This window comes from Coloeus monedula (assembly GCF_965178545.1).
Source record: "Coloeus monedula genome assembly, chromosome: 15".
Classification (NCBI taxonomy): domain Eukaryota; kingdom Metazoa; phylum Chordata; class Aves; order Passeriformes; family Corvidae; genus Coloeus; species Coloeus monedula.
The window spans coordinates 18,069,632-18,093,560 of NC_138795.1; the positions used below are offsets into that span (position 1 = coordinate 18,069,632).

At 47.9% G+C, this 23,929-nt stretch overlaps 1 protein-coding gene across 1 annotated transcript in view; it reads right to left on the reverse strand.

Annotated features, from left to right (window-relative positions):
- The window catches only part of CTNNA1 (catenin alpha 1), a 120,139-nt gene extending 103,368 nt beyond the window's left edge, over nt 1–16,771 (reverse strand). Inside the window, exon 1 of the mRNA XM_082291379.1 lies at nt 16,654–16,771. The gene's annotated coding sequence lies outside the window, so the exon portion shown is untranslated. The remainder of the gene's footprint in view (nt 1–16,653) is intronic.
- Nucleotides 16,772–23,929: the final 7,158 nt, after the last annotated feature.

The following is a 23,929-nucleotide window of genomic DNA, read 5'->3' on the forward strand; positions in this document are numbered from 1 at the left end:
CATGAATACAATTTTTTATTGTTAATGCATCTTAATAAATTAAAATAGACTGTTAAATACAAAACATCCATTTAGTGTAAGTGAAGGTTACAGCATCTCCAGAAACATCTGTTTTGATTCAAATGGTGAGTTTGACAAATATACAGGAATTTGACAATATACAGATATTACCTGTACATTTTGGTTAGAAAATAAAACCAAAAGCAAATAAATCCACACAAAAAACTACTGCAAAGCCACACTGTTTTATCAGAGCAATGACAAGATCAGCAGTGCCTGGGCTACTCACTGGTGGTCCCCGAGCAACAAAGGGCCACAGGTAGTGGGGACACTTCGCCCATGAAGCTGGGAGCCCCCTTCTCCCAGGGCTCCCTTCCAGGGCTAGCTCTCCTGTGCTCCCACACCAGCCCTCAGACACAGCCCAAGGCGTGGGGGAGCAGAAGGGAACACCTTGACTTCAGCAGCCCCAGAAAGCTGCCCATATTCTCAGCTCCACCACAAGTCACTACCCCAAAGGCTCTGCCAAACCAGGAGCCAGATTTAACCCAACCCATGCACCCTCCCCCTTTACCCAGTTCACCTTTGGGGAGTACAAAGGTAAAGTAGTGAATCTAAGTCTTACAAAGCCAGAAAATCCAGCTGGTTCATACTTAACAGCTTACATATCTATTACACTTCTCCTTAACATTTGCATAGTAGGGAAAAGCAGATTTGCATGAAGAGATCTGTTCAAAGCTGTCACTGAGCCGTTTCTTCCCGTTACAGTTTTATATCAACATCCCAATGGAACAGCAAACATACTTATGGGAAAAGTTGAGTGAAACTACTAAAATAGCTCTGCTGTTGAGACCAGGAGTCCAAAAAATCAGAACTAAAAATAAGGAACTACAACAAATCACTGGATTAACACCATGGTGCTGCACAGCACAATGAAAGAATAAACTGAACAGTAATCTCAGTAAAAACTGGATTTGAAGTATTACAGAACCATAAAACCAACTCATATCACTTCAGACATAATACATTTTAGCTCTTCCTGCTTTGAGCTGACCTCAAAATTCAAGATTAGACTAAACCTACATTTGTAACTTTTTATTTTTTAAAAAGTCAGGAAGAGAAATAGATTTCCTAAATCTCCTTCCATCCATCTTCCTAAACACCTACTGTTGAGGTCATTTTAAAGCTTATTAGCTGACATTTTTAATCTTTCTCTGGACAGGGCATTGCCTGTGCAGCATCTCAGCAGTCACGTTGCTCTGACAGCACCAGATGTCCCCAAGCTGCCAGACAAGCACAACATCCCGTTATTTTTAAGAAGCAGGAGGCAAGGCACTAATTTTGGTAACCAACAATGTTTACAACACGTACCAACAACCAACTGCTCTCTCCTGACCCCAACAGCTAATTGTGCTCAGGAGGGGCTGCTTGTTTCAGAGAATAAAAGCTCTGGGGCACTGGAGGAGCTCAGCATCACCTGGCTCAGGGCTGGTCCCCAGCCGTCCCACAGGCTCTCACACCACGGGCACCATAGGAGAGATTAAGAACTCACTCCAGCACTGCTGGCCAAAGCTGACACACTGAAGCACAACTTCACAAGGTGCAAGGTGGAATATTCACCCAACTGCATTCGGCTCTCCACTACACCCACGCTCCAAGTGCCCACACTGCTGGGAGAAAAAAACTTTAAAAGCTGAAAGCTTAAAAAAAGAGAGACTAGAAAGAGCCAGATCAATGCTGGCATACATGGAACCTTTCTGCTGGCTTTGGCTGAAAACACTTGTGGGTGCAGGTGAAGGCTCCCAGCTCCCAGAGCACAAGCCAGGCCACAGTTCCAGAGCCCCCAAGGAGCCACAGGCAGGTGGAAGGTGGTCACCTCCTGTCCTCCCCTACCTCTGACAGTGACCACTAAGCACTGTGAACTCACTGATTAACCTTCTCTCTCAATCATCCCCTTTTAATTTCATTCACCCACTGGCTTGTGCCACAGCCCAGATGCTGGCACAGGGCACCCTTCACTCCCAGATAGCTTCCCACCCTCCACAAGGAATTTCAGTGGTTTATTCCCTCCCCAGTAGCTCAGCATGAATGCTTCCTATGTAAGAAGCCAAGAAAAATACACTGAAAACCTTTGTGGTTTCTGAGAAACATAGCCAGGGCAAGGAAAGCCCAGCAGGTTTCTAAAGAAAGGCTTTTTCTATGTAGTTAATGCTGTCACACCTCTTGCAGAAACAACGTGCAGGACGAGGTAACCACGAGAAGACACATTAATTGTATTAGTAGCATAATAAAGGCAATTCATCTGAAAATACATTAGTATGATAGTTCATGAACTGGCCTAAAGTAATGGTCTATAAAACCACTTAGCAGCAGCGCTATTGAAATTTATCTAAAAAGCAGCGTTTGATATCAAATAGCCTGTTTGGCAGCAATGGCTTGGATATCATTTGTACATTGCAATAAATACGTTTATTCAGTTGATACTTGTGGAGAATACAGGAACAGGCTATAGGTTACCAACACATGGGTGAGACGGCTTTAGGGGATAAAAGGACAGCAGCCAGGGTCATGTTCTGGCATGGCTGTGAACCCACCATGAGGACCCTCCAGTTCTCTGGAACTTGTCTTTTCCCCGTGACTGCTCAAGCTCTCCCTCACTGAATTCAAATACGGTAACAGGTAGCAAACCACATCACGGGATGTTACAGCAGAGTGCTTCATCCTTGGCTCCTGGAGAGCACACCACAATCCCCACTGCAGTCACTCCAACATCTGCAGGGAAAGAGGACATCCTCTGGAAGGGGAACCCACCTGCAGAGCAGTGCAGCACTGGTTTGACAGCTGGGACAGCCCAAGTGACACGGAAACAGGTTCTCCATGCCCCAGCCCCACCACGAATTTCAAGGACAAAGCAGCACGGACCACACGGCAGAAGAGTGAGCGGCGCTGAATCTCAAGTGTGGGAATATATAGAACAACACCACTGCACAAGGAGTTGTGGTTGCCCAGCCTGTGGTTTCATAAGCAGCAGAAAAGCTGCTTAAAGACCAATGTTCATCCTCCCACACCCCTCCAGGAACTCATTCCCGTTTGCACATCACACCCCCTCCGTACTGGCACAGCTTTCCCCACGCCTGAGCGATTAACCAGATGGGGAAGGACTGATTTGGCTGGAGGGAAAGAAATCCATTTTTGCAAGGTGGGCTGAGATCCCCATCTGGCTCACCGTGCCACCACAGACACTGCTATGGCAAGGGGAGATGGCACCATCAGCTGGCACCCTTGGCAAAGCCACTGCAGTGGGAACACAGGGCAAAGCTGGATACCACAGCCAAGTTGAACAAGGAGCCACTGAAAACTGAGCATCAAGCAGAGCTTCTGCAGAGAGCAGGAATGTCCTCCCCACACATCTGATGCACACACATGTGAAGCCCCAATCTTCAACCACGCTCACCAGCCAGCACGTTAACTGCAAGCCCTTTGGGTTATTTTACTGTTTGTGATCATTATTGCAATAGAGGGCTCAATAGTAATGCAGCATCTTACTGGGGTTTAGTGCACTGCAAGGACATGAGGGCAGGGGAAGCACAGAGTTTAAAGAAGCCACTTTCAGAGCTGTGTTCCAGCCAACGATCTGCAAGCAGAGCCATCCCTGGAGAACTCTCTATTCCTTCCTACAAACATGAAGGATCTCATCCACAGCTAAAAATTAAGGACAGGTCTCCATTCTGCTTCAAACAACCACTGTTGCTACCCTACTACCCTCTCCCTGCCCCAAACAGACCCACGCTGGCACAGGCCTGATGGGGTGAACCACTGCAGGGAGCTCAGTCTCGGAGTAAGCTGGTAACTCAAACTTCCCTTCCCAGGTTACTGTCCTGATGGAAGAGTTGAGACTGCACAGGGAGGGAGCAGCATGGAGATGAGCTCTGCTTCTGAAGTGTCCCCCAGGGCAGGTGCCAGTCCTGCTCGGAGAGAAGGATGAGCACAGGGATGTCTGAGCTGCTGGGGCTGCACTTACACACCCTGGTACAGGAGCTGGCCTGCCAGGAACACACCGAGCGTGATGTGCACACAGTGCTCCTTCCAAAAGCCACAACTGAAGTCTGAGTGTTTTCAAAAACTGGTAATTCAAGGTTTCAGGAATAATTTCAGATACCTACTTCCATAATACAGGCATGCAAATAATTTTTAGATATTGGCAAGCAGAGGAATGCAGCTCTGCAGCTGCTTTGCAGAAGTGCCCTGAAGGCACCCAAGCCTTTTCCAAAAGCCCATGAAGGAGCACAATTTTAACAGCAAGCTCTGCACCCCAATGAATCGTGAAAAGGCCTAAGTGCTTGTGGTCCTGTTTTTCCAGGCTGCACTCCCACACAGCCCTGAAGGCACTGCTGGCTATAGCTCAGACACTACTGAGGAAGTCCATCCCACCTGCCCTGTACCAACCATCCTGCAGCCACCCCACCTCTGGGCAAGAATAAATCTCTTAGGGTAACACAGCAAAAAACAACTGCCCATCTCCTGTGCTTCAGTCCCACCACCTTGTGCTACCTGAAAAGTCTTTACCATGACATCTGCTGTCAGTCTTCACACTTAACTCTCCTGCCAGGCTGCTTTCTAAAAGTTTTTAGCTGCACTTACTGATTTCTTGGTTTTTCTCAGGGAAGCCAGCAGTCAAGGAATGGTCTGACTGGCACAGAGAGGAGCTGACCTGGCCAGGCACAATAGACCACATGCTGAATTCCAGCATTGTGCTATCCAAAATACCTGACACAGAACACAGGACAAGAACATTTAATACCTGAGAGGACATTCTCCATTTGAACAGCCTTCCTGCTACTCCTCAGCTGTTCCCCATTCTGTGGGGCTGATGTGCCCAGGAGCAGTTAAAGGTACTCCACTGCAGTTTTTTGCAGCTTCTTTCTCTCATATGTCTTTAAGTAGTCTCACTCATTTTGAATGATAATCTGGTCTCCTCCCACCATGCTTCCAGACTGTCTTTAGATATTCTGTACCACATAATGAGAACAGCCCTTACTCTATCACCCAGGTCCTGGGGATGGAACATGGTGGGATTCACAACACAATGACCCAGCTTCATCTTTCAGACAGAAAATTAATCAGATCCCCTGTTGCCAAGGGAATCCTTTTGCTTGGCTTGTTACCCAAATACCCAACCCACCTGACAACCAGCAGGGATCCTTGACCCCTGCTAAAGGTAGCAGACAAGAGAGCAAAGATCTTCAGGAACTGGGTATCTAACACACCATTAATGCAAATCTTCTGAACAGTTTTGGTTTCAAAAAGTTTAAGGCCCACTTCAACAACTCAGCTCACATGCTGGGGCTTCATATGGCTCACTGACAATTCAAAACTGGTTTTCATATAACTAGGAGTATCCATAAAATAAAAAGTTTCATTCTTTCACTTCACAGTCTCCAAATTAATTTGTCTGCCCTGTTCCACAAATAAAGCAGCACTCGGCAGCCAAATAGCTGCAAGTCAAGGATGTTTGGTATATGTGATGCTTTTCAAGGAGGATTTAAGCAGGTTTTATTTAAGCTGCTTTTATTTAACATCAAGCATACAGAATTAAAAACAGAGAGTCATCCTCCTCTAACACAGCCTTCAACCTCACATTCTACCTGCTCAGACACCAAACCCTGTCCCCCACCATAAATGCCACACAGGTACTACTTCATTAGAAATCCTTACTGTTAGCATTTCACAGTCGGAAATATTAATACAAAGTCAGATGTCATGTTGTGGCAAACTCATATTTGTATGTACAGGATGAGTTTGAGTTGAACCTGTCTTATGAGACCCAGGTGTGGGTGGCAAAGGTGGAATGCACTGCCTGTGTCTGTGTTATTAAACTTGGAGTGCCCCCAAGATCTGAGGTGTGAGTAGATACATTGGCCACGTCCAGCTTGGTGTCAAGGTAAGACCATCCCCACCTCATCCCACACTCTTGGTTTCCACTGAATACAACTTTACTAAACTTTCAAGTGCAGTACCTATACAAATAATGGAAAAATAGATGAGAATAATTTCACTGAATAAAACAAACTTCTGTAGAAATCAATGACCATGTTTTCCTTGATGGAATTTCCTGCCACTTAAGTATATTCAACTTTGTTACACCTCTTGTTTTGGGTTCTTCTCCCACAAACTGCAGTAATTACCCAAGAAAATAGACAACATTCAGGTTCAGATAAGCCTGTTTCTCACGAGTGCCATTCCAGTTCCAGGTCTTTTAATCTGCTTTCATAAGTTTTTCTCTGCTGCTTTTGTGGAGAAGACCCACAGAGGCATCTGAAACACTCATCAGACAGCCGTACACGGCCAGTAACAAACAAATGCTTCTCTACTTCTCCACTCATTTAGACCTTGCTACTGAATTGAGAGATGAAACTCAATCCAGTGTCCCTACAAAAATCCATGAAATTCCTGACTCTGTTTTCTCTCCAGTGTAGGTGTTGTCTCCCAGCAGAGCCAGCAGCCCCAGGGAGCCCCTCACCTTTCCCCCGGGGCAGCAGAGCCCTGCCCAGCCCACGCAGCATCACATGGGAGTGGGCACAGGGCACATCACCAGATTAAGATGCCTCGCTCTCCCCCAAGCAGTCTGTGCTATCTCCTAGCAGCTTCCAAATTGTCACAGTGCTGAGGATTTGAGCAACTCATTTTCAGTCAGAATCAGGAACGTGCTCTGTCACTACAGGCTTTCACTCCTCCACTTAGGTCCAGCTGTCGCTGAGGGGATGAAGGCACGCTCTGCACAAGCAGCTTCACTGTGCTGGTCCTGGGACCTCAGCAGAGATTTCACAATGGCAAATATGATGTTTTCTTGGGAGATGCTGGTGCCAACAGCAGCTTCTTGCCTCCAGTTATGTAAGTGTTCAGCTCTGATCCTTTCCTTTTTGACAGAATTGTTTACCTCAAAGGAGCTAGAAAGGAGGTGCATGGAAGACAAATCACAGGCAGCACAAGCAATTAGTGACTTATTTATGTCACACTAAGGCCCCAGTTCATGGATGACACCCTGAAAGAATACAGGAGCCAAACTCAGGCTTATACTCACTGAATTGTTCAGATGGATAGCCTGGTATGTCCCAACAAACCTCCAATTTATTTCTGCAGTTTTCAGTTTCCAAAATTCATGCACGATCCCATCTCCATAAAGAAAACTGACAGGGTATCAAGAGTGCTTTAGAAGACACATGTGCTTTTCCTAAAAAAGAGAATATTCTATATAACCAAGATTAATTTTTATATTCTGGCTGGAAAACTTTGTATTTGGAAAAAACCAGATGATGTGTCATGACCAGCAAGCTATTCCTGTTATGAATAAAAACCCCTCTGCCTTCACGGGGATGTTTGTGCATTTTATGCTGAAGACCTGCACTACCACCATGAACAATAACTTCCCAAATCAGAACAAGTGACCACTAGATTCATAACTGCTGCATTGAGCTGTTCTGTGGGTCAGCACTGCGAGGCTCTGGCCATGCAGAAGGACACCACACCTGCATGTTACACAAACAGCAACATCTCTCATGAGCTTATCCCTGCAGTGATGGCAACTTCAACCTCCCAAATGCAGCCCTTACTCAGCCACATCTCTCACATTGAAGCTGTAGGCTCAAACTGCAGGTTCACACTCAAACACAGCAAGGGGGCTCAGCCTGGAGACAGAATGTCAGAGCCCACGCAGGTCTTGTGCATCTGCTGGACCATCTGAATTCAACTACCAAGAGCCCTTCCAACCTCAGTGTCTCTTTCCACTCTTGAGGCAGAAAACTCTGTGAAGCTTCCCTAAAATCACTGAGAAAGAATTAAAGACCAGCTTTCTGGCACTCTCTGAACCACAGCACACATTTCAGACCCTAGGGACACACAGTCAGAGCAGATATAATAACTAGGCTGTGGCCTCAGAGCATGGCTCTTCAAACCCCAAACTGTGCCAGCACAGGTTCCAATTACCAACCTTAAGTTAACAAGCAATGCAAGAAGGGGCAACCTTTTAACAAGTTAATTTTTGCCACAACTCTGTGTTAAATAAGAAAAAGGTTGTTATAAATTAGTCCACTTTATCAACTGGCAGAAGAATTTGCCACGGCTGCAAAATTGATTCTTGCTTAGCTTGCAAAAACTCACTGATGGCTGGCAATAAAGGGAAAAGGAAACCTGGGGATTTTTGTTCTGATCTTCCTCAGCACTCAACCTGTAATAAAAAGTGCTGTTTATGCTAAAGAGTCAGAAATAACCAGAATCTGACCCCACTCAAACTGCATTTTCATTCCTAAATTGATATGCTGTTATGCAATACTCTTCAGTGCTTTTAGCTGACCACATCTTCAAAACCTAGACCTTCATTAACAATTTAAAACTGTCAGAAGTGCACAAATACTGGAGCTGTTGGAGCTGACACATGTGTTTAGAAAAAAAAAATGAGACTCCCTGTAATTAGGGGGTTGATGAAAATCTACTTAAACATGGAGCAAATGGACAGCCTTGTATTATCAGAGACTAAATACCATATTCTGTCTCAGTTGCATGCTCAGCGCAGCAGTAACTAAGGACTACGTAACAAAAACTTCTGTGTTTTAAGAATGGAAAAAGTTTTCCACAGTTTTCTCTTTCTGCAAAAACTACTAGAAGCACCCACTGAAGCAAAGGAGAACACAAGTGTGAAGACTCTTCAAAGGAAAATGTTTTCTAAGCTTCCTACAAAAACTCCTTCAGAAGTCCTTTCGCAGTCCTCCACTTTGATTCAGGAACACTCTGTCACACTCTTAGCTAAAAATTACAAAGCAGTTATTTTTTTAAAGAAAAAAGTAACAAACCCCACAGGTGATGAGGCCGAGATTTTCACTCCATGCTCAGGGCAACTTCAGCAACACCTCCCAGCTCTAAACAATGAGTTACTCTCACAGGAAGAATTGCACCATCACCACACGCCCTCAGACAACTCTCAACTTGCAGCTCCACCAACACACACCGTGAGTTTGGAAGGGGGAAGGGGGGAATTCACAAAAACAAACCCCAGAAGAAGGAGTGAGCATGAATGGGATGTACAAGCGTGGTTTGGAGGAGTTAAGCATGTTTTAGTGCCTGCACTAAAGGCAGGATGCTCTGCCAGCCCATCTCCTCCAGGCTGCAGACACTGGGAACACAGGGCACTGACAGATGAGAACTTTGCAGCTTCTCCAGAAGAGCAAAGCAAGCAATAATAAAAACACAGTGGTGTGATGAATTTTTGGATGCTTCCCAGAGCTCCTGCACGGCCATAACCCCCCCTTCTATCAAGTACAAACTCGCTAAGGGTGCACCACAGTGCACGAGAGTCAGAGCTAACCATGATCTATCTGCCTGGGCAGGAATCCTTTCGAGTCACTGCCTTTACACATAAGTGACCAATTAAAGCAACTTCCGTTAAAAAAAAAAAGGTCACTGTCCCACCCACATTCACATTCCGTAAAAGCAACATGAAGGAACCAGGTTTGAGAAACAGGAGTCACTGCTTGGATGGTCTTGCTGGAAAAGAAAAAGATTTTAATGTAGTAACACAGCCATTTACTAAGTAGAAACCAACCTACATCTGATTAAAGATACATTTTTATCTCTCCACCCCTTCTTTTCACCCCCAGAAACAGGAAACATCACAAACCAACAGAACAAAAACCAGATGAGCTAAAAAATCCTGTTCCATTGGCTTTGCACCAGCACTTTGCCTCTGGTTCTGCTGAACACTGCATCTTTCACTGACAGCCATTGACTTTTCCCTAGGTCCACAATAATATTCTCTTAATCAAATAACCATATTCAAATTGTCTTAACCAATTCTGTAAACTAAGTAAACCAGCTTAGAGCACCTGACGCTGAAGTACTGATGCATAAAGACCAGAAAATAACTTTTTTTCCTTGAGGTTATAAGCTTTGAACCCTGCACAACTATTCTGCATTATTCTGTTTTGCTACAAATCAGCCCTCTAGCTCTTTTTTTTTTTTTTGTGCTACTCTTATTGGATTTTACATAATTATTTTTTCTCCCTAACCCCCAGCTAGGAGAAAAGGGAAAAAACCCACTCTCACAAGCATACTGCACTCCTCTCTGTACCCATACAAAGTAAGGAGGTTGTGATTGAGGACCCCACCAGCAGTGGAAGTGTCATAAAGTAACAAACACAGGCTATGCCCATTGTCCAAAAAGCCTTCCCCACATCTCCTCTTCCAGGATGCCCTGTTTAATGTTACTTAGGAAATGAGTTTCCAGCTGCAAAGGCGGTGGTTTCTAGTTGAACACATCTTCCAAAGAGTGGAAGTGGCAGAAACTACAAAGCCATACTTTGTACCAAAATTTAAACCACTCCAGAGCCTCTCATACAGCCAAACCAGTTCCCTGCTTTTCACTCAAAAAATACTCCATATCTTTCATTTTACTTGTAGCTTGTATGAAGTTGTTTGACTCACAAGGTTTCTAAATTTAAAAGCCATGAAGTCATCAGCTGAATGTGATGACGGGAGAGCTGCTCTGCACCTGCAGCCAGGACTGCCAGAGCCAGCAGCCACGGGGGCTCCTACCAGCACTGGGCACATGTGCAGAACAGACAGTCCAGGCTCCAACTCCTGCCTCAGGAAGATCCTACACTGCTGGACCTTGGCAGAGAACCCCAGGGAAGCAATGCTACTTGTTTGCTCTTCTCTCGTGGTTTTATTGCTTGTTTTACTGCCTGCCTGTTGCTTTCCCTTTTAGGGATGGCTTACATGCTGCCACCACCCAGGAAAAAGGTGGGGGAGGATATGAGGACAGGAAGGTAAATGATGATAAGTGATTTTAGGGATCAGTAAAAAGAAAAGTGGCAGGGGTCGATAATTACAACCAGAAAACCAGAAGGAGACACCAAACACCATCCTAGAGCATCCATCGCTCCACAAAGGCATCAGAGGAGCCAGAGGATACTGCTCAACAGTGCAACAAGCAGAGCTCCTGCTTTATTCCCTCCTTCAGTAGTTGGTAACAGTCAGCTCAGACAAGACCAGGTGAAGGGCTTGTAACTTAGGGCCTCAGACAAGGACTAGACTAATAAAAAGCTGATGGGACCAGTGCAACCAAAACCTCATGATGAGGGTCATGACAGGACAGACCTCTCAGCTATAGCAATCAGAACACAATCTGTGAACCCTCTGTGTGCCACTTACAGTTCATTGTTCAACTTCTCACCTTTTAAATGAATAAACAATTGAAGTTTCAGGATGCTTAGGCTCCAAAACATCTGCACATCAGGTACTGGTTGGAATGAACTGTATGGTTAGTAAGTGAAGTTATTACAGGATGTGTCACCTGCACACATGTCCACAGCCCATCATGAATTATCCAAGACCAGGAGCAACTCTTCAGCACTGAGCAGCGAGACTCTCTAGGTCTTTAAGCCATGCTAAAAGAGATTAGTTTTACAAGTATACATTACAAGGACATACCTGCAAGAAAGAGGGCAAAAACTGGCAGCTTGTACATCTTGATTAGTTGCACTCACACCCACTTTCACCTTCTTGCTTGAGCATACCACAGCTCTGTCCTCTGCTGTTCAACAACGCTGGCTCTGAATTCAATATTCCAGTCAATTAAAAACAACATTTACCCACCTACAGCTTCAGCTGGAGATCTCAAGAGCACTTTGCTAAGATGAATAGTGACCTGCTCAGTGTTACGCAGGTTAAACACCATTTTATAGGCACACAGCTCAGCCCTGTTTACATGAAAAATTCAACTGACCTTTGTGGCTCTGTAAAGCTGCATTGCTAGTGCAGCCCTTGTGCAGACCATTTATTTAAGTGGATCTTCTGTGCTCAGGTTGTATCAACCAGAGAAGGATACAGTAAAAGAATCTCCCTGTTAGAGCCTTAGATCTGCATAGATATCACCTCTGCAAGTGCCCAGAATAAAGTGAATGAGCCCTTGGGGGAGTGGGAACAGCAGTGGAAGGCGGAGCATGGAAAACCACACAAGCCATCAAGGCCACATGTTCCTGACAGCATTGACTCTTACTGACTTAAATGAAAGGCCACAAACTTAGTTTTTACCTAAATGCCCTCTTGACCTTCTGCTGAACAACAGCAACGACAGAACTGTGGGGCCTACACCCTCTCCTCAGTTCTTTTAGTTAACCTCCAGGTAAAAAAAAAAAAAAAAAAAAAAAAAAAATTTTTTTCTTCTCCTGATCCTCCGCACCTACCCACCTAAGCTCATCAGTTTCAGCCTCTTTCTTGAACTAGCTATTGAAGGCTACTCCAGAACACAGTGCACCAGTGGTGCCTCTTCCACCTTAACTTGCACCAACATCTCATTTGCTCCACAACAACTCATTTGCTCCCTAACATCAGCTCCACACAGAAATTCTTCTGAAGCATATACAGTCACGTGCAGATCTATTCCATAATAGGGCACTGATTGCTGAGAAACTGGGTGTTCTTTGGGAAAAACAGCACACCACAAGCTGAGCATCTCATATGAGGCTCAGTGCATCCCTACCTGCCACACTGGTGCCAGCTCCCTGTCTGCTTTGCTCTCAAACCCCTCACTGTCAGGCATTCCACTCACTCTGGGGCTGTGACACACATCAGCCCTCCTCTGCCTTTGTGCCATTCCATGCACTGAAGCAGAGCTGCCAGAGAACCAACTGGCATCCAGCTTGGTTTCACAGGCACTGCTCCACTCTCTGCCTTAGTAATGGTTGTTCCTTTAGCTACAGCTGGCCTCGTGTTTGCTTTTTCCATCCCTGAGTTTATCAGAGAACGGTTTGGGTTGGGAGGGACCTTTAATATCATCTCATTCCACCCCCTGCCATGGGCAGGGACACCTTCCACTATCCCAGGCTGCCCCAAACCACGTCCAGCCTGGCCTTGGACACTGCCAGGGATCCAGGGGCAGCCAGAGATGCTCTGGGCACCCTGTGCCAGGGCCTGCCCACCCTCACAGCCAAGAATTTTTCCCACTATTCCATCTAACTCTGCCCTCCGTCAGTGTGAAGCCGTTCCCCCTTGTCCTGGCATTCCAGGCCCTTGTCCCAAGTCCCTCTCCAGCTCTCCTGGAGACCCTTTAGGCACTGGAAAGGGCTCTAAGGTCTCCACAGAGCCTTCTCTTCTCCAGGCTGAACAATCCCAGCTCTCCCAGCCTTTCCTCCCAGCAGAGCTGCTTCATCCTTTGATCATCCTGGTGCTTCCTCTGGACTGGCTCCAGCAGCTCCAGGTCCTTCCTGTGCTGGAGCCAGCTCTGCAGGTGGGGTCTCACCTGAGTAGAGGTGAAGAATCCCTGCCCTCAACCTGCTGCCCACACTGCTTTGGATAAACCCAGGATACAGGCATAGATCTCTGAATTTAAAGCCTTTCAGAAGAGGCTCTTGGGAGTCTAACTGATTAATAAGTAGCTGTCTTGTAAATTAGAGAAATTACAACAGAAGGGAATGTCAGACTGGGGGAGAATTTCACTTTGCAAACTGTGTTAGTTTAGATCTGTGTATTGAATAATTTCTATCACTTCACAAAGCATGGGGAAAAAAGGTTACTCCTCTAATTCCACCAGAGACATTTATAAACACATAGCAAAGGACTAACAGATGTTTTCTGTAGTACATCTGGGATTAACAAGCAAAAATATGTAATCATATTGAGAGAAAAGATAGCTGGCTCTTTAAATCCATCAGTCACAAGGAATTATGAATCATATTTAAGTATCAGATTTGCCAGTAGAAGAGTCTGGACTAACCTCCTGCACACCAGAAATCACAGTTACACCCATTCTCACCCTGACTAACAGATAAGGAGTCTCAGTCATTCGAGGAGAACAATTCCACTTCCAGTTGCAGTGACCACATTCCTCCTGCGACTCCTTCACCTCAGTAAATCCATCTGCACCCAGTTCTGCTTCATGACACAGCAGGCCACTCTCAGCACTTGTCTTTCCAGAGGAGCTCATCCAGTGAGGGTGCTAGCATACAATTTTGTGGTAGCTCTATTTTAAATCTCATTTGCTGGATTAAAATAGTATGGAGTTAAAAGTAGTAATTATCAAACATCTGCACTTTCTCTAAAGCTGCAACGCTGTTTAACCAATGCACGAGCTATAAACTCACTGAGTGGAGCTATTCCAGATTAGCTGTGAAACAGTTCGGGTGAATTCCCAGAGCAGTAACAGATCCCATTCCTCAAGGTCATATTCAATGAACTTCTGCAGCACCAGATTTTGAGGGATGTCCAGTTAAGGCACAGCAGCAGGAAGCCCCATCCCTGGAAGCATTCGAGGCCAGGCTGGACAGGGCTCGGTGCAGGGTTTGGGCAGGAAGGTGTCCCTGCCCATGGCAAGGGGAGTGGAACCAAATGAGCTTTAAGGTCCCTTTCAACCCAAACCAGTCTGTGATTCATCATTATGTTGAGTGACTGCCTCATAAGGCACTGTCCTTACAAAATGACACTCAGTCCTCTTTTATTCATCATGTTTCCTTTAGTGTCCAGCAAAGCTGAGAGACGCCAGTAAAAGAGAACCCAGCAAGTCCTTGAACAGAAACACCATGGCCACGTGGGCCCTTGCTCCAGACCAGACCCACTGCCCACTATGATGAGCAGGCTGGTTTGGCCACTGAGTATTTTTGTGATCTTAACTAATTCTCTGCATAAGAAAGGTCATTTAGAAATCAAATAGTAACAGCAGATGTAAATTAAAGGCAGGCCTGATGTCCCACTAAAGTGTATTTCCAGCTCATAAACATTTCTACTAAGGTGGATTCCTTTGCAAGATCAGTTTCTCAATCTTACAGCTGCAGAAGGAAGATATTCATGCTTCTGAAAAAACACAAATTACTTTTCTATTACATCTGCCAGTTAACTTTATCAGACCAACAGAAGCCCTATGAAGAAGCCGCACATTAATGTCTGTCCTTACCCATGTCAGCACAGAAATGCTGATGTTTCAAAGCTTGAAAATTCATTGTGAGGAAAGTATTTACATTCGTATTTTAAAGCATCGATTTGAGCACGGGATTTCTAATCTCTGCCCACTGCTCTCCCCCCAGCCACCTTGTGTAAACTTTTAATCTCTGAGGCAGAGGCCTATTATTAGAGCTGGCTGAAAAAAACCCTAAAGACTGAAGGCACATTGTTTGTTATGGAAAAGGTTAGGGCAAAGCCTTTCTAAAAACAAAGCCTACTAAACCTTTGTCTGTTTCTGCTGAGAAAAGTCAAAACATTTCCGTGATGTTTTAGAAACTGTTTCTTTGTAAATGAAAAACAGTGAGTCAACATCAAAGCATGTCCTTTTAAACAAAATGCTTCAATTCAGAAGGGGTGAAATAAGTACAACAAAACACTTAACGTGGCCTTGGTGCCCCAAGACAGAGCAAAGACTGCACCTAGTGTAAAATGAGCTGGGCCTTCACCTTCATCAACACAATCCTGAAATACAAACCAACCCAGGAACTGAAATAAACAACCGCAGAGCCTTTAGCTGGTTCAAAAGCCCTGAGAGCCTGGTGTAGCCAGCAGGACTGAGGAGTGCAGCCTTCTCCTAACTCCCCAGTCCCAGTGCAGGAAAAACACAGGAAACCAGTAACTCAAGCACAAGTAACTGAAGCACACCTTCTGCACAACTCCCATCCCAAAAAAACAATAGACAAAGACAAACAAAGGGGGAAGGGCAGCAAAGGGCTCCCAGACTAGTTCAATACAGATAGCCCAGACACGGCTGGAGTCATAACTCCGAAAGCTGGGATGAGGACACGGTCATGAGGCTCACAGCCCGGCTGGGTGAGGGAGTGATCGATGACCCTCGCCAGAAGGCACCTCCTGGGCAGGGCTGGCAGGCCAAGGGCAGACAGGCAAGGAACCGTGCCTTGATCACATCCAGCTCTTCACTAGACATAACTGGAACACACACTTTCCTGCAAACTTTCGGCCCGAAAGATTTTAGGCATTTTGAACTGGTATGAGCAGTGAATAAAAGCCGGGTGACCCACGCTGCCCAGGGACCCCACGGCCATAGGCGGCAGACGCAGGGGTCACACATAACCCAGGAGCTGATACTCTCTCCCCACTTTTTGTCTAGGAAAAAGTAGCGCGAAACTTTCTGTCAGCGAAGGAGAGGCTCTCGCCTTCCAGCACAGGAGCGGATTAGAGGTGGGAGTCGGAAAACGTGGCGGAGCCAGGCGGAGGCGCGGGGCGTTCCCGGCTGCTCGCGTATGGGATCAGCAGCGCGGCCGGGGCGGCAGGGAGGGCTCGCCCGGGCAAACTGGGGCTCCGAAAGGCACGGAGCGCTCCCGGGGGCTCCCGGCAGTGCCCGGCCCTGCTCGCAGCCGGGGAGCGGCGCCGGGGCGGCCCCGGCCGCGCGGGGAGGGGCCTGGACACCGCCCCGCCGCACCGAAACTTCGCCGGGAGCCGGCCCGGCCGCGCTTCTCCCCCGGCGAAACGCGCTCGGCGGCCCCGAACGCCGCGGGTCCCGCCCCGCTCCCACGCGGGCCCCGGCGCAGCGCGGCCTCCCCAGCCGGGCCCGGCGGCCGCCCCGGCCGCTCCGCTCCCGTCCCCCGCGTCCCTCCCGGGCGCTGCGGCAGCCGGGCCCGGCCCGGCCCACCGCGCAAAAGTTTCCAAGTGCGAGACCCGCAACTTTACCGGGTCAGAGGCTGGGCTGGGGATGGCGGCCGCCGCCCTGGCTGCGCTCCGGCCCCGCCGCTTTGTCCCGTCCCGCGGAGGAAATGGGCTCTTCCGGCGCCTCCCCGCCCGGCCCGGCCGCCCTTCCCGGCACCGCCCGCCGCGCCGCCCCCGCGCCCTCCCGGCGCCGCCCGCCCGCAGGTGAGGGACGGGACGGGACAGGGATGGGACAGGGACAGGGATGGGACAGGGACGGGACAGGGATGGGACAGGGACGGGACAGGGACAGGGATGGGACAGGGACAGGGACGGGACAGGTTCGGGACAGGGACAGGGATGGGACAGGGACGGGACAGGGATGGGTAGGGACAGGGACGGGACAGGGACGGGACAGGGACAGGGATGGGACAGGAACAGGGATGGGACAGGGATGGGACAGGGACAGGGACGGGACAGGGACGGGACAGGGACGGGACAGGGACGGGACGGGACAGGGACGGGACAGGGACGGGGACTGGACGGGGACAGGGACGGGACAGGGACGGGACAGGGATGGGACAGGGATGGGACAGGGACAGGGACGGGACAGGGATGGGACAGGGACAGGGACGGGACAGGGACGGGACAGGGACAGGCGGGACCCCCTCACCCCGGGCACGGACCCCGAAAACCCCCGGGCCCCCGGAGCGGAGCCGGGCACAGCTCCCTGGTCCCCGAGCGGGAGCCATCGCTCCCTCGCTCCGCAGCCTCCCATCACAGCCCTCCACGGGACGCCTCCAGCCCAGGATGCCAGGACGCCACTTTTGAGATAGAATCAACAACTTCGAGGCCAAAATCTGGCCTTGTCCTCCTAAGCTCAGGATACCGAGGGTCTTTGGAGAGAGGGGAGGTGATGGATGCAGGGATTTGAAGGAGACAGAAGGAAAGTTATAGCTGGGTTCCCCTTGGGTTTGTGAATTGGTGTTTTGTTTTGAAAGCACAGATATTTTCATCCTCTTAAGAGATGTTGCTTTTAGGAAAAGCCTTGTTTTCATCCAAATGTCTCTAATAAGAAAACTACAGGTGAGAGGAAACCTCAGGGGCGCAAGCAGGGCCAACAGAGCCCCTCTAAGAAGAGAAGAAGGTTTTGGGAACCCGACCTTGACCTGCAGGAGCAGGTCTGCAGGTGGAGAAACTTGTCTATATGCAGTAATTAAATTGAAAGTTTCCTTTGAAAAGTCTCAGTGAGCCTGTTGTGAGAAAGCGATTGTTTTCACCCTGCAACAAATTACTCTGGGACTTTCCGTGGTGTGTTTTGAGATGGTTTTTAATACAAATCCCTCCACAGAACTTACACTTGTACTGGATTGTAAAGACGACTGAATAAATTTAATACATTTCATGACTCATTTGCCAGCACTTCTGAGATAACTGAATCTACACGCTCCATCCTGTGTTATTAAGCAAAAAATAGAGAGATTGAGTAACCTACAAGGAAGGTTCATTCAAGGTACCACATTAATTGAAGGTATGTAACTGAGCTGAGGGGGCTGGCCCGAGGTCCGTGTCACAGCACAGGTGACCACACTGTGGTCAGGACTCTGACTTCCCTGGTTCCATGGGATTTGCAGGGCTGTGTTTCCCATCTTTGCCATATTCCTACAAGCCCTTCCTGCAGGAACACCTTGTCCTCCAGCAAATTAGATTGCATTTTTCCTTCCTGCAGGTTTAATCCAAGAAAGGGATCCAAGACAAGGAAGTAAACAGAGTACTGTTGTTTTATAATCCAGAAAGAAAATAGGGATCAAGAGCCCAGCCTTGTCAGTGAGTGAAATTAATCTAAAGAATGTGAGGGCTGTAATTATGATATTGACTGAGATACAGGTTATTAAAAAAATACAGGTCTTCAGTGCCTTAACAAACAGACTCTCCTACGGAAACATATGGAAAACAGATTTTTAAAATTCTTTGTATTTCCTGCTTATGCCAAACCATTAATATTTGGTGTCAATTGCACTAGGGATTCAAACTACTCATTTCTGGTCTGTAGCATACTCCCAGTAAAAACTGAGTTTATACTTCAATAGCTTGCTTTCTTTCATTACTCCTTTTAATATCATGTCTTGGCCTCCTGTGGTGGCTTCCACGTTTGGCAGTTCTGTGTGCCTCACATCCTTTCAGGACAAAATGTCAGATTAAAAAAAAAAATTCTTTTAAACCTACAGATTCAAAAGTAGAAGGCCTGGAGTTGTAGAGAATCACATGCTCTGCACTGCGCCACTGAAAAGCGAACGGAGAAGTAGGAGATCAGCTGGCAGCTCTGTTGGTTCATGGAGCGAGTTAAAAGGCTCAGCAAACAAAACATAAAATTATGTAAAAATAGAGCCAGCTAGCTTGAGATTGGACTTTGTCTCTTAATTAACAGCTCTCTCTGAATCACAGCACTGGGCTCTGTCAACAAGACTAAAATGCAGGGGGGTGTTCAGACAGGCACCCAGCAACAGTAGCTCACACCTCCCATCCAGTCCATGTCATTGGCAGCTTGAAATCAAATGTATTTTCTGAAATGAGTTACAAGTCTGCTGCTTGACCTCAAATCTTCCTGTAACAGTGTTTGTGGTTTTGTAATCCCATTTTCCTGGTGGCTTTTTTAGTGTTTTTCTTGCCCTTTTTCGCTGGGTGAAAACCCAGCGTAATCCAGGGGAGAGGACAGGGAGGAGGAGATGAGGTGACCGCACTGATCCTGTGGGGAGGTTCTGTGTATAAAATCAGCAAAAGCTCCCGGCCTCACCCCGGGAGGACAATGCAAGGTGCAGCAGAGCAGAGCAGGGTTGGCGGCTGCGCACTCGTGGCATCTGTCCCTGCTCCTCAGGTGTGTGCACAAGGGCAATCCCTGGCCAGGGCCACCTGAAAACACCGTGTGGGTGTAGCCACAGCAGGAAGCTGCACTTTCCTGTAAATCCTGGGGTGGGTCTGTATAGGAAAGGGCTTGTTTATGGAGCACCTGCCGTAGCTCCACTGTCTGCCAGTCCCGGTGTAAATGGGTCTAAATCATGTGCTTCAGCTGGAACTGGGTTTTCTATTTCTGTAACAGCCTTGTCGAAGGGAAGTAGTTGCTCCATGCATCCATTTGTGCTCCATTTCAAAATGTTTGATCTCTGTAGTTTTGGTTTTTGTTTTATTTGGGGGTTTTTTCTAAAGTGTTTCGTTTTGTTGTTTGTGAGAAGCAAGCATTGCAGCTCTCACGTCAGTTTCAAAGACAGGACTGCTGGGGCAGGAGATGGTAGTGAGGGGATTGAGAGGGATGAGAGAAGGAAGGAAATAAAAAGAATGAGGAAAGGATGTAGAGTGTTGTGATGGCAAGCTGAAGTTCCTGCCGGGTGGGCTGAATGGGCAGCAGCAACCAATAGAGAGAGGAAAAAATCAAAATACTCTAAAGGAATCCCCGGGTTCCTTATATAGCGTGTTGAGGCTATCTGCAGGCTGATGTCATGCTGGGCGGTGGGGACAGCCCCGGGGCAGCCGTGCTGTGCCACCAGCGGGCACAGCCCTGTCACCTCGGGTCCCTGGGCTGCCAGCGAGGGCCCAGGAGCAGGGCAGGGACTCGCAGCCAGTGAGCTTTGCTGTGGGGGTCACCCCAAAATGCAGCCTCCCTTGGGGACTGCGGGCTCTGATGAAGTCAGCAATGCAGCAAAGTGACAAACTGAGGGTCTGGCACGAATATCTCACGTGTGCTATGGCATCAGCTCCTGGGGGCTCCCCTGTGTTCATCTCAGCGTTCCATGTGGCTGGGAGGCATCACCATTCCTTTCCAGGGCTCAGATACATAAAGAACTGAGACTGTCTCGCAATATCCAGCTAGGAATGAGCATCTGCAGAGCCAGAAATCAAATTCCAGTGTCCTGGGGCGATGCGTGCCTCGGGACTCTGGAAATGCTGGTAGGTGGTGCTTTTGGGGGGACTGCAGGTACACAGCCTAAGCTGTGACTACAACACCCACCTTGGTGAAATAAGCCTCAGTCAGGAGGAGAAGGGTGTACACCTGCAGCTACACTGGGGCTCCCTGGCACCGCTGGCAGCGCAGGGATGAGACCCAGCTGGTGCTGCAGTGCCTCTGGGGTCAGCACTGGTTCTCTGAGAGCTGCAGCCACGCTGCTGTCTGTGCCAGGGCTGTGCTCCCCATCACTGCCACCCTCTCCAAGGAAAACTGTCTGCTAGAAACAGTTCATAATCAAGAAGACATTGGATCAAGAAGCCATTGGATCCTAACTAGAACTCTCTCTTCCTGTACTATCAAATGCTCCTGAAGCCTCCAGAAAGAAGCAATCTATAACGCCAGCATGGCCGGGAGCACAGGGGCTGATCCCCCCTGCGCTCACACTGCAGCACATGCCTGTGCTGCCTGAAAAAAACAGGCAGAAACTGTAATGAGGAGAAATGATGCCATCCCAAAAGGCTCAGCATGAGCTGGGTTCACTGGTTGCTGTTCCTAGCCCGAGTAGTTTGCATTCACCTCCAGGTTCACACAGCCTTTGTGTAATAAACTGTCATAGCCCCGGAGAAGGGAACATTCAAAAAAGCACCCCGAGGCAATGCATAGCAGAAGCCTGAGAATCCTCCTGCATGAGTCACTGACCTCCACACACTGCATCTATTTCAGCCTTTAATTAATAAGGTTTTACATTTCTATGGCACTTTCCATCTGGAAAGATCCGAAAATGTCGTAAAGACTAAGGGGTGTACAGCACCACTGAAATGTGGTTCCTGTAGAGGTGGGACTGTGCCAGCTTAGCCAAGGGCACAGGGGAAAAAGGTTCTTAATTTTAAATGCAGCCTCTGTTATGTCACTGAGTATTTCATATCTATGGAGAACAGACAAAAAGATTTTCGTTTCTAAGGCACCGCTTGAGTAAATAACATTGTAGATTTTTTTTGTTATCCAGGGGGGATGCAGTGCAAAACAAGTACTGGGTGGTTTTAATGTGGGGTGTTAAAGGGTCACAGAAATTTAAACCATCATTGGATGAAGAGTTTCCTGTCTCCTGATAAGTAAGTTATTCCCAAATGTTGGACACAAAGCAGAAGCCAGTGGAGGAAACAAATTCCACTCTGACAGCACCTGACTCCGCATCCAGAACACCAGACTCCCTTGCACATTGCCTGAAAGCTCAGCAGGACCATGTGAGGCTTCAGCAAGGTAAAAAACAGCCCCAAGCAGCAAGTGGGGCAATGGAGAAAGCCAGGAGGAAAGAGTCCTCCTGTCCCACGGCTGACACAGCCCCTGAGGGGACCCAGGGCTTTGCCGAACCAGCACAAATCCCTTCAATTTTTATTTCAAAAGGTTAAACGGGTCCAATCGCTCTGCTCAGCGGATGAGCAGGGCCTGGCTTGCATGAGGGAAACCAAAAGGACTGTCAGCCACAGCTGGCATCCCTCTTACTAAGTACTCGGCCAAAGTGGGCTGGGAACACTTGACCACAAAGAGTTTTCAAAGGAATGTCAAATTCCTTTTTTTCTCAGTGTGATTCTAAACTATTTTTATCTACCTCTTTCTGGAAGAGAGACACGGGCATTGCCACGACTAGTCGTAAACTTTCATTACTTCCCGAGGAGAAATTGCAGGGAAATTACAGGCTAGTGCACTCTTTTTATGTCTCTCCTGCTCCGGGCATGTCAGCACTGCTGCATTCCAGTCTGCCCCCAACACATTCCTCCCTGCGAGTCCTGTCCCCTCCCCGCCTGCTGATGGACATTAATGACCTTCCTCGGTAATTAACGCGTTGAGCGCCGCAGTCCGCGCCAGATGAGCGCTCAGCGGTGTGCCAGCGCTGGAAAAGCACACATTCCCGGTGTGCGGGGTGGGATCGGCCCCGATTCCCGGCTCCAGCCCTGGGTGTGGGGGCACACGGAGCCCCCGGTGCGCCGTTCCTGGAGCTCCCTTCCTTGTGAGCTCCTGACTCGCGCATGCAGAGCTCCACACCGCTCCTCCAGGCACACAAAGGTGTCTGGAGAAACACCCCCAATCCTTCACGTTTCAGCATTGACGAGGAGGTGCCAGTAGCAGATATTAATTACCCCTCTCCCATAAAGACAAGCACCTACAAGCTGTTTCTACACTGTTGTAGTATCAGGGAAACTGAGGCAGAGCTTGATGCTGCAATCCCTGTAGCTCCTGCCCCAAACTCACATCCCTGCCATTCCCAGCCCTGAGTCCCAAGCACTGTCTGCAGTGCACCAGAGCTCCCTGAGCCTGGAAATCCCACACCCACGTGGCTTTTTAGGCATGGAAACTTCATCCAAAGGGAGAAATTCTGTCGTCAAGGTGAAAAGCATTGCTATTGAAATGTGATCAAAGAGAGAGTTATCAACTTAAGTGTACTCAGGAGTTTCTGTTCCAGACAGAATTATCAACAAGAAACCAATCTTATAAGGTAGCTGCTATTGACAGGGAAGTAAAAGGAATACAGTTCTTACCAGACAGACCTAAGTTGCTCCAAATTGCTGTCAGCTTGAAATATCTTGCTGGTAATTTGTTTCCAAATTCTTTCTCCCTAAATTTGATTTGTTGCTGTACAGTGGATGATCTATTCTGCACAGCACCTCAAAGAACATTCCCGTTGTCCTGTCCCTGATTGTTTGTGAGCTATCACTTCTGGGAGTTGGCAGCATTTATTATAAAAAGGGACATCATTGCTTGAAAAGCAGACTTCTGTCTGAGGCTGTGGTATCTGCTGCCCTTAAAAAGAGCAGCTGAGATTAGTGGGAGGAAAGTCATCGAGGAAAAGCCACTTTTCCTCCCCATCTTTGAGCTTGTCCACATAGGCAAGCAGCCACTCTGTGTGTCTGTACCCTGGGGCAGGGGAAGGATGGGGCAGCCTTTCCTAACAAGACGTGAAGAAATCCTTTCACCAGGATCCCTTTTAACCAGGATAAAATCCCACCTCCTGTGCTATTGTAGCAAGAGCATGAACATCACACCCAGCCACTTTTTTCTGCTGATCCCTGCTCTTTCTTGTATGAGGGAAGAAGAGAGAACTCTGACTTATGAAGCACCCTGCTGGGTTCAGTGATGTCTCCTACACGGTGTGTCTGGGGCTTTCCCAGGCCTCTGAGCAGTTGCCCTCTGCTCTCCAGAGGATTTATTTCTGCACACTTGACACAGAGGCAGAAATGTGAAACTCCACCTCACCTCTCCGTCAGGATCCGTCCAGCCTGCGTCTGGGTGACAATGAGGAGAGCAGAAGCCTTGCCCTGGCTTTCTCTTTCAAGAACATCCATGTGTCTTCTCCTGTCCTTTCTCTGCTTAACCCACTCTGTC